At 33.9% G+C, this 11671-nt stretch overlaps 1 long non-coding RNA gene across 1 annotated transcript; it reads left to right on the plus strand.

Moving 5' to 3' along the window:
- Nucleotides 1-6317: 6317 nt before the first annotated feature.
- LOC139898949 (uncharacterized) lies at nt 6318-11095 on the plus strand. Its single transcript, XR_011777216.1, has 4 exons — nt 6318-6591; nt 7198-7244; nt 7356-7542; nt 10850-11095. It is a non-coding gene; the product is annotated as an uncharacterized lncRNA (long non-coding RNA).
- The last annotated feature ends 576 nt before the right edge of the window (nt 11096-11671 follow it).

The raw sequence follows: 11671 nt of genomic DNA on the forward strand, positions 1-11671 counted from the left end.
TTGTGTTCTAGAGCATGCGATGTGGAGTTGAGCAGGTAAAACATAATGTTTTATATTTAGGTGTCATTTGTTTTTTACTCTACATTATCATAATACAATCATAAATTTTCGTGTAAACTGACATCTTTAATGTATTAACATATAAAAATATATACCCAACTAATATCATATATACCCTTAACCTTTAAGAAGTAACATATTTATTCAATTAAGTAAAATAATAACAAACGGGAGGTGATACTCACACACTAGTTTTTGATCCATACACACCTAATTTACTAATATGTCCTTACTTACAATAATAGTGGTTCAACTCCCTAGATGAATCTAAGGATATAATTGTAAGTTTTATGGTAAAAAGTGTGTATGGATCAAAAACTGGTGTGTGAGTATAACCTCCCATAACAAATATACCTAATATAAGTACTAATAGTAGGTTTTAGATTTAGCCTTAAGGTTTAGCTTTAGCTTTAGGATTTAGGGTTTAGGTTTAATTTTTGTTTTAGGGTTTGGATTTTAAGGTTAAGGTTTAGCTTCGGATTTTAGAATCTAGGTTTAGCTTTAGTTTTTAGATTTTAGGGTTTAGCTTTAGGGTTTGGAGTTTAGAGTTTATATTTAGCTTTAGAGTTTAGATTTAGCTTTAGTGTTTAGAGTTAATTTAGAGTTACGTCTAAGTTTAACATTAGGGTGTAGGTTTAGCTTTAGAGCTTAGGGTTTGATATTTAGAGTTTAGGGGTTAGAGTTTTGATAAAAAGTTTTAGATTTAGGTTTAGTTCATGAATATATATGTAATTTTAAGTATTAAAAGGGTATATATGATAATGCCATTAATTAAAATAACGTTATTATAACATTAAAGCAAATAATGTTTATCTTCTCATCCAGTTGTCGTTTCACGTAACAAAGAGACACTTTTAAGAAAAATAATACTGAGTAATAATTTTCTTTTTTTTTACTTTTATTTTTTTCTCTTTTAATTTACCTTTTTTTTCCTTTTTAAATAAAATTATTTCTTTGATACTCCTCTCCGTCCCACAATAAATATCTCCTTTGACTTTTTGGAATTTTTTTTACAACTTTAACTTTAAATATCTTTGTTTGTGTCATATAACAATTGATGAAAATTATATGTATGAAAGCACACTTAAAATCTAGTATATTAATAATATATCATTACAAACTTGATTTTTACAGTTCACGGTAATATAATATTCTCAAAGGGCAATTTCTTCTTTTTCCTATCCCCACTTATAGCTCCATCCATCTGTCTAGGTTTTTGACTAGCAAATATTTTAGTTCATTATATCTTTTGATATAATTTTTATCAAATATTATATAATTAAAAAAAAATATTTAAAGTCAAAGTTGTAAAAGAAATACCATAAAAAGCCAAATTGGACACGGAGGGAGTAAAGGTATCGATGCAAGTATTAAAATTTTAAGTTTTTAAGGAATAGAATGAAATCATTTTCCGTAGCAACCTCGAGCTATCTCAAAGCTTGTTTTTTTTTTTTTCTTTTTTTTTTGTTGCCAGATATACCGAAAACTCAAATACAACGAAGGCGTTAAAAAGGAAAATGTCAAGAACCAAAAGGAAACCGACAAAGCTCGTTTTAGAATATCCAGAATTTAATATGGCCTATTTACCATTTGCCCCCATATGCATGTTTAAATGACACAATGTACTCTAACTAAATTGACAAATATTCGATTAAAAATATTACCATTAATTTTATATGAATATAGGGTTGTGGTCACTTATCTAATTATTATCAATTAAGAGTTTTCTCTGATTAAGAAAACTAAAATTACTTGAAAGAAGAATTCATTCATCGGATTATTGATTAAGAACACCAAAATTATTTGAGAGAAGAATTTTTATCGGATTATCAACATTATCACGGGAACAGATTAACCCCAATTAATTATAGTTTCATCATCAAACCTCAATTGCAAGTAGATTATATAATCAAGTACGGAGTAAGATTTTTTATATAATATTCTTGTAATTACATGAGATTGATTCTTTATGTAATATGAATTAATTAATATCGCGTACCTAAAAGCAACAAATGAACTATAAATTATCTTTAATCTAGACTTAACCTAACAACCAAAACACTAGAAATTATCTTTAATCTAGACTTAACCTAACAACTAAACCACACCAAACATAAACATATGCTACGTATAACCACACGAAACATAAACTATTTCATAGCTTATTAGTTATTCCCTCCGTCCCAAATCTATAGTCTAGTATTCCATTTTATAACGTCCCAAATTAATTGTCCACTTCCATAATTGTATAAGAATAATTTGATAAAAGTTTTTAGTGTCCCTACTTTATTCATGTAATTTATTCATGTTTTATAAAAAAAATAGATAAATTAATTTGAAACGGAGGGTGGGAGTATATTGTTTATTAGTATTGTTTTTTCTGGTGATGGATCTCAACAAGTGATTGGTGCATGAGCCTAACCACCATTTGAAAGTTAGCTTAGGTAGCCTTTTGATTATAGCCTTACAGGTGTCATTTGGTCCCTCATTTTATTGGCAAACTTCCAGATCGATATCAATCAATAATAAACTACGGTATTTTTTCTTAATTGTCATTTTGTGTGTAGTAACCATTTTTCACATTTTTTATACCCAAAAAAAAAAAAAATGAATATAATCAAAGTGAAAGAGAGTTAATTTCGCATGATGATAAATATTACAATATATCAAGCCAATATATAAATTAGACTAACCCTACTTACTAATCGAACCGAGCACTATGTAATATTAATGGGACATGGGCTAACAATGGACCATCAATACAATCCGCTAACATCCTCCACAGTTAGAGCGGGAATGTGACATACGCTCAAACTGGAGTGATACTCATCAATTAAATCAGTAGGGAGTCAATTTTGATGAAGATATCAGCATACCATGAAAGAGGGTTAATTTTCCATGATGATAAACATTTTTTTTCCGAACAACAATTTGGGATAAACATTACAATCAAGCCAATATATAAGCTAGACTAAGGGTGCGTTTGATAAAACTGAATGATTTAGCGCTGAATAGTTCAGAATCTGAATGGTTTAGAGTCTCTGAATAAAGTTTATTCTGAATGAAAATAAGTTGTTTGATAATCGTTTTAAATGAACGACATGAATTGAATAAAATTACCTTATTAACGTGTTTCGTCAATAAAAAAAATACAATATGATTGTTGATTAAACGTTCTGGATATGATTTGAAAAGAATATTACAGAAAAATTAGGCTCTTGATGGTTAAGAGAGTGTTTCAACTCTGAATGGTTCAGCACTGAATTCTGAACAATTCAGCAGCATATGTCATTCAGAGGTCAGAAACAAATACACTGAATGCTGAATGATTCATCATTCAGTACTGAACCGTTCCATTAAGAGGCAAACAAACACACCCTAACCCTACTCACAAATCAGGCCAAGCCCTATGTAATAGTAATTGGACATGAGCTAACAATGGGCTATCAATATAATCCGCTAACATACATGAGTTCATAAAAAAATGAAAACCTAGAACTTACAAACGAACAAACTTTCGAGGTAAACTAAAACTACAACCACAATAAAAGCTCACAATAGAAAAATGATCACAAACTACCAAAATCAATAAAAACAACTACAAATGATAAACTTCAACAAAAAACGAAAGAAAGTGACCTATCTACCCATCCAGCGAGATTCTACAAACCGTTTTGATTCGGCGGTCTACGATGTTCTCTCGGCAATTCATGAGTTTGTCATAAATGGTTTGGACGTTTGGTCCTCACGATACTTTAGGTTTATTGGATGTAGCTTTGGTCGCCATTACACTAGCCTTGTTATTTTTTCCCACTTTGTTGGTCATTAGGTTTAGTTTGGTGATTTTTGTTTGTTACGTAGTATTTCACTGTATTTTGCCGTTGTTGATTATGTATGGGGTTTGTTTTTTGTTGTGATTGTTTGTATTATGTTGATTTTCGATTCATTTTTATTTAGTATTAACCATGTATTTTTGAAAAAAAAAATATAATTTGTTGTGCATATGAATAATTAGGTTGATCATTACTTTAGTCATATCATTACCATTGTCATTACTCTAGATAAAAGAGACTTGGAATTGACAATGTTGACAATAAAGATGGATACGATTGAAATGTATAATATGAGCATACCGAGTCGATCACATTTACGCCGTCGAACATAGGCGATGTCGAGATTCGAAATTCGTTCGTTCCCGGTTCGGCGTCGAGACTTAAAGTCGAATGAGTGTTGGAGTATTCACGTTATAAAAAGGTCAAAATTATAACAATAAGCTAAGCAAGAAAATGGGTCGAATATTTTAAAAACACGGGCTAAATTTTTTAAAAATTATTATTAATAATTACTTTTTATTTAATTTTTTCATTTAAAAAAATTAATAAAAAATAATACTCCGTAATTAAAATGGTCTTAAATGAATTAAATAATAATAATTAAATAATTAAAAAGTATTAAATAATTAGTTAAAATTTATAATTATATAAATAATACGTAATACTACTATTAAAAGTGTCCACTTTTTTTTTTTTTTTTTTTTTTTTTTTTTGGCTAAAAACGAAAATTTTATAAAACATAACTTTTTCTCGAAAAGAGAAAAAGAAGAGTACAAAGAACAAAAACAAACAAAACCCGACGAGGCTCGAGAACCAAAACCGATCTAACCAAACAGAAGTTAACTAAACTCGAGCCAAGCCACAAACCAAAAAACACCCAAACAAGACCATCAAAGAAATGTAAATATACAAAGGCAACAGACCCTTAAGCAAAATGAACTAACACACCTAACCGATGATGTCATCCTCGATCCTAACTGTGGGACACGGCAAAGAGACCTCATCACTTTTTTTGTTATTGACGGTACCCACATCTGTGCAAGCCTTGTAAGAAAAGGACGAGCCGTTGCCCGTTCCCTCACTGACAGGAGAACCTGAAGCAAGGGACAAAAAACACTCTTCCTAAACTCATCAAAAAAGCCACCTTTCTCTAACGTACGACCCTAACCCGAGCCTACGTAAAACCACTTGCAAGACCCGACTTCCGGAACGCCTTTGAAAGAATTTTGAATCGCAACCCTATCCTCTTCATCTTCAATGTAGTCCTGTAATCCAAACGAATCTCCCGAAGGAACCTTCTTCTTAGCCTTTTCTTTCACCTTACCTTTAGGACCAAACTTCTTCACCCCGGACCCGCGAAATTTACTCGAGTGTTTGCCCCAGTCTCGGCAAAAACCTTTACACGCTACATCCGCACAAATACAATACTTTCTACCCGCACTATTTCCGGTTGCTACATTTGCCAAATTATCTAATAAACAAGCGACCTTGGAAACCGTTTTCCACGAACAAGACACATCACAACTCGGACCATTAAGCACACTCGATTCCAACCCGTTCACCGGCCCCGAAACCACATTTACGAACTCGTTCAACTTTCTTTTTTTATTAACGAAACCATGGCCTTCAAGTGCCATTTCTATCTCCGAATATTGAACATTAAACGGAACATGATCTGAATCAATCTCCACACCCGATCGAGCTTCATTACCTGCATTTACCATATTACCAGAAGCAAGAACATGCTCACCTTGTTGTAAGCCCAAAACAGAAGCAGTTGTCTGCCCAACACCGCCAGATGGACCCGAAACATGGCCTAACACAGGGAATTCAAACCCAGAGGATAAACGAGCAGACTCACCAACACCATCATGCAAAGTTGTCATCGTAGCAGCCGCACCAACATCGGTCTCACCAAAATTACCACAATCGCTAACAACACCATCACGAAAACTAAAACAATGATTCTCACCACCGGATACAGGAGGAACATGATTGTCCGCTGCAACGGAAACCGGTAGATCAATCGAACGATTTGAGGACTCTATAAAATTCGAAGAGAAAGAAAGGGCTTGTAACTTCTCAGCGACCACCGAATCTGCTACCTCGTTAACCCATATGTGACCTGTACTAAGGGAGGTCGAAATTAAATTGGCAGGAATTAATTCGTGCACATGTTTCACGCAAGTAGTTTCCACAGAAGCGAAAGCAGACACATACTTTTAGGAAATTTCTTTAACTTCATTTTTCATCGATCAGAAAAATCTTTTCTTTCGAAAATAGGCGTTGAAAAAACAAAATGAACAATTGAAATGAAATATCTCAAAACTAAAATGTGGACACTTATATTTTTCAATCAAAGCTAGAACTATGACATTACGAATCTAATGGTTTTGAAGTTGTAATTTGTAATAATAATATACATATACATATTTCAGTAAACCTTCTAAATTCTCGATTTTCATTCTCAATAAATCAATAATCAAATTTTAGTTTTGCTTACATGTCAATCTTTCCATTCATTGACTAGTATCGTAATCAATTTTGATTTTCTATTCCCTTTATCTCCCAATCGATGAGGTATTAGTTGATTGATAAGACTGGTTCTGATATTAGGGCAAACGTAGAAAATTGAATATGGCGGTTCAAACAACCATTTTTTGAAGGATCATCTTCACCTTCTAATCATAATGACAGTGTAAGTATTCACTTTATTTTCTATTTAACTACAGAAAAATTGACTTTTCTTATAAATTAGGTTTTTTTTCCGTTTTCGTGTACAATGGCATTTACAGAGTGTTATACTGATTAACGGGTAGATAATGATTTTACAAGCAACAATTTGAGGTCAGTTTAGTTGTCTTGTTTGTAGTTGCTAATTTGTTAAAAAAAGTTGTTTAGATTGATGGTATTAGTCAAGGTTAAAAAGACGCGAGACGGGTCGAGACGGTCGGATCCTTATAATGTCAAGACGGTCAAGATGGGGGTCGAGATGACGTTGACCAGCGTTGACTTTTATATATATAAATATATATCTACACACATATTTTAAATCCAAAAAAACCTTGTTGACCAGTTTGTACCTACAATCGCTGTTATCATTTATCTAAAATATAATACAAAAAAATACTCCGTAACGCTTAACCACGTTAATTTTGATCGATTTAACCGATTTTAACCGTTGACCCGACTTTTAACCTTTGACCAACTTATAATCTCTATTATCATTTAACCGTTGATGTAGTAGTATCTGGATTTGAGAGCAATATTATTGTTACAGGTAGTTTCTTTTTTATGGTTACAGGTATCTGCAAAGCATGGGACCACCATTGTTTTCACTAGGACAATAAGGTAGGCATATTATGTCTGTCTATTTTACATTAGGTGATAGTATTACTTCAGAAGCGTTACACAGTTGCGTATCTCGAAATCATGACATAACATTGCATGTGTTTTCGACAGGGGACGTGTATAGGTTGACTAGTTTAACATTGTTGTTATCGACATAGATCATACAAACGTCAGTTTTCTACATCTGTTTGCAGCTAATTCATGTTCATTAACTTCAAATGCGGTCCAATATAGTAGAGGCAACAATTGAGATTGTGATTCCCAAGGTTGTAAAAGTTGCGAGTCGGGGACAAGTCAGGTAAAGTTGGGGCCGATTCAGGCGTTCACCAACATTGAATTTTAGTAATAAATAAATTATACATATGCTATATTACACAAATAAATATATCAAATATAAAACATAAATATATGACACAAAATCAAATTTTTATGTATATAAATTTATTTATCTAACTTTGACTTTGACCGACTTACACCCGATCGGCCGACTCAACCCTACTTTGACCTGACCTTTTAGTGTTGACCGACTTTTAAGGCGTATTTGGTCGAGTCGAGACGGGCTAGTCCCTAACCGACGAGTTGGCTGACTCTTACAACAGTGGCGATTACTTTAAGACTATTCCTAACACTGACGGTGATGTCAGAGTCAGATTGTGCACTTTTTGGTAAAAAAATGGGTTTTTGACTGTGACTGTATTTGACCTCCGTTAACCCAAAATGTCAAGTTTTTGTGTCAAATATTTGAAGAGTGATGTGGTAAGATCTGATTGAAAATTGGGTATGAAAAAAATAAATAAATAACAAATATATATTCTCTCTCTCAAGCTGATTGCTCCATTCAATCCCTCACGCCCCCTCTCTCTTCCATCAAGTAATTGACTCACGCCCTGTTCCGTCACTTTCTGACGCTGCGATGGAGGCGTCAGAATCCGTCAGTCGTTGCCACCTCACTTGATGATATCAATTTAACGCTGGGTTAAAACCAGTCTAACTTCATCATTCCTTCAACTTTGGCCGTCGTTGTTTCTACTCCAGCTTTGGAGGTCAAGCAATGCAGAGGCAAGATAATGAATATTTGTTTTTGCTATCACCTATCATCAAAATTTTGAATCAAAATTATATTCTAAACCTAATGAAATAATGAGGAAGTTGTGGATGCTACTAAAGGTGCTATTGTCAGCATCATTGGACTAGATTCAGATTAGGTGCAATAACTCTGTGATGTAGTCAATGAAAAAGATGAGGAAGTTGAGAAAGTTCTGATTGCAAATTACTGTAATGCTCGCGTATATTAGTCTTTCATCCGTGACATATAGTCAAGCTCTTCATTGTTTGAAAAAAAAGGAGAATGTTGCTTTGAAGTCAAATTATGAAGTCAAAGGAACTTATTTCTTGTTCAAAAATAACGAATACTAATACTGAACCGAGGTCGTTTTAAAAAAAAAAAAAATGCTTTAAACGGGAAATACAAAGGACAGAGGAAAACGGAGAAGCTCGCACCTAGAAAACAACATCTAAACAAAAACCATCTATAAACGAGAAATAACGTCCCGAAGAAACCATACAAACGAATAAATTCAAACTAAAACCAAAAAATACACGAAGAAACAAGGAAAAAGAGCAACTGAAGAAAGTAAGACGGAACACAAACATCAACCTCAAGGACCTACCCCTCTTTAATTTACTATTGACCGTCTCTTTTAAAGAATTTTTCCCGGATCAATTTTCAATCTTGTAAGATAAAACATTAGCGGAACCAGGCGCTCTCCTCAGCCAAATGTGTCATCATAACATTGAATGCCGTAAAAAGCCTCCACAATATTTTCTCTCCTCGCTGCCGATGAGCTGCCATCTCTTCCATCTTGAGGACCCAAAATGATTTTTGAATTGCGTCCTCATAATCCACGTCGTCAATGTTATCTTTGAGCTCATAAGTGTCCGAAGTGGATGCCTCGTTTGCCTTCTTTCTTGACCTCGGGTTAACCTCGCTAAGTAAACATCTTGAAACATGTTTATTCAAAACATACTATGCTTTACAAAAACCGTCACACCGATGGGACATTGCAATCACAATAACCATCATCCACTACAACCATACAAAACCACTTTAGACTTTTCATCGAATCGACCTCACTTTTTGCCAACAATTCTTTTTCTTTTTCTTTTTTTCCTTCTTCAAATGTAATGTTACCATCATTCGAGTCCGACAAATCAAATGAAACGTCATTGGCCTTATCATCTTTCTCTTTATACCCCCATTTTATTTCTAGTGCCTTCAAAGCCTGTTGTGCCTATGTCGGTATCAAGCTTAGCCGATCAGATAGAACCTTACCTCCAAGCTCCTGAGATACAACATCATTTGCCAATTTTAACAACAAAACTTGCATCAACCTTAAAAAAGTTCCAAACCTTAAAACTGAAGCACTCTGATACGTAGCATCCAGTTTCTCCGAATTATGCACAACAGGAGTAAGCATTTCTAGTTGAGGCACGAATCTTTCAGTCGTCGCTCCATTCAATAATTTCTAGTTGAAGCACTCTGTTAAAGGGAAGTTGACCACGCATAACTTAATATAATTATTATTACTACTTTAAGCTGGTTGAACTTGTAAACATACAATCCTTGAAGTTGGAAAGCATTAATTATGACTTCAAAAACACAAAAAGTTGTCACAACTGAAGTTCATTTTGGTAGCACCCCAAATCAGGACTCCAAACTCCAAGAATACCAGCTATATCTAATGTTGATGCACAACCACATGCTAAAATGTGTTATGCACGAATCGTTGGCTCGTCAAGTTAGAAACCAATCGTTGTTTCATACCCGCTGTACATATGTACACTAGTACAGATATGTAGGTATGCCGAGGTAGTTTATAACGCACAACATATGGGTGACAAGTTGGGCGGGTTCGGACGAAACAATGCAGTTTTAGTATGGCTTGATAGTCAGCACGGGCCAGGTTGAGTTGACCGGAAGTGCATTTTTTGTACATTTCCTTCTAAAGTATCTGTAGATACTTATGCTATAAATGATTCCAAATCGAAGTTATGTTCAACTTGAGGAGGATGTATACTTAGAAGTGCACGACGGTTTGACCCAATTCTGTTTAGCTTAGTATATTAATGGGTTCGTAAGAATATTCTGAACTGAAATTGATGCTAGTCAACAATTTTTATTGATGAACATTAGTGTTAAAGTACTTGTTAGGTTCGTTTAACCCTGTTCTCTCCAAAATGGAATCTTGTATTAATTGTTGTAGTACTTTTCATGCGAGAGTTGATGGAAATTTCATGTTCATGCTGGACTCGATTTATTCATACATTACCATATGAAAATCACAACTTATAGTTTATAAAATGAAGCATATTCAACCAAATTTGGAATACGAAAGGCTACATTACAAACAAGATTTAGGAAATTAATACACGCTTATATATATGAATTATCAAGTTGTGTTTATTGGAAAGAAAAATTATCAATTCAATTCACTACTTTATAGAGTTGGTTTTCCTATTCAGGTTAGTAGGTTACCTAGGAAGGGCTCGTATTTTTAATTAATGTAACGATGTTTAATTGGGTTATCTCTGTTTGAGGGTTGTAGATTTGTGAACAAAAGCAGAAGAACATGCTGCAGGGGAATCCTTAGTTTGGCGAAGGTCAGTCACCACGCGAGCAACATGGTCAAAATGCGAGAATTGTGATAGAGCAGTTTGAAGGCTGGAAGAAACAAGTCCTTGCGTTTGGCGAGGAGAGGTCGCGAAACGCGACATTTTGCGTGGACAGTTTTTATTTCCTTATTTTATACTTTCTATAAATTAAACCCCTGGCATCTTGTAAGTTGTAACCCTACACCTTTGAATTATATAGTAATAAAACTCTTTCTGTTTGGAAATTGTTAGATTAAACGATTGGATATAATCACGTTAAATTTCTGTATTATTTACGTTTCTTTGTTCATTATCTTTGTGTGTTATTGATAATTATCTGTTTATCGTGCGGTGAGTGATAACTGGAGTTATCAAGTTTTTGTTAGAGCGTGCTAAATTCTTAACAATCTCGTGATTGTTTCATACCTTTTATGGGCTATGCTAGTGAATTTTAACATGAGACTACTAGTTATAATATCCGAGTTTGAACATGAGACTACTAGTTATAATACATGTATGAGAACTATTGACCATCTTGTAAAGTTGTAATATAGTTAATTTGATGACTTTTAATCGTGTATCCTAGGAGATACACGCATAAAAACAACATTTCTATACAGAAAAATGGATCAAAAAGCATAAAAGATAGTGAAATTCAGTGATTTTTAGTGTTTGCCGCCCAGCGCTCAGCAGGCCGCCCAGCGTCAAGCGTAAGCCCTATAGGCAGCTTCCATGCTTAAGCCCTTTAACTCAGCGCGTGAACGGCACGCAGCCAC

The sequence above is a fragment of the Rutidosis leptorrhynchoides genome, chromosome 3 (genome assembly GCF_046630445.1).
Source record: "Rutidosis leptorrhynchoides isolate AG116_Rl617_1_P2 chromosome 3, CSIRO_AGI_Rlap_v1, whole genome shotgun sequence".
Taxonomy (NCBI): domain Eukaryota; kingdom Viridiplantae; phylum Streptophyta; class Magnoliopsida; order Asterales; family Asteraceae; genus Rutidosis; species Rutidosis leptorrhynchoides.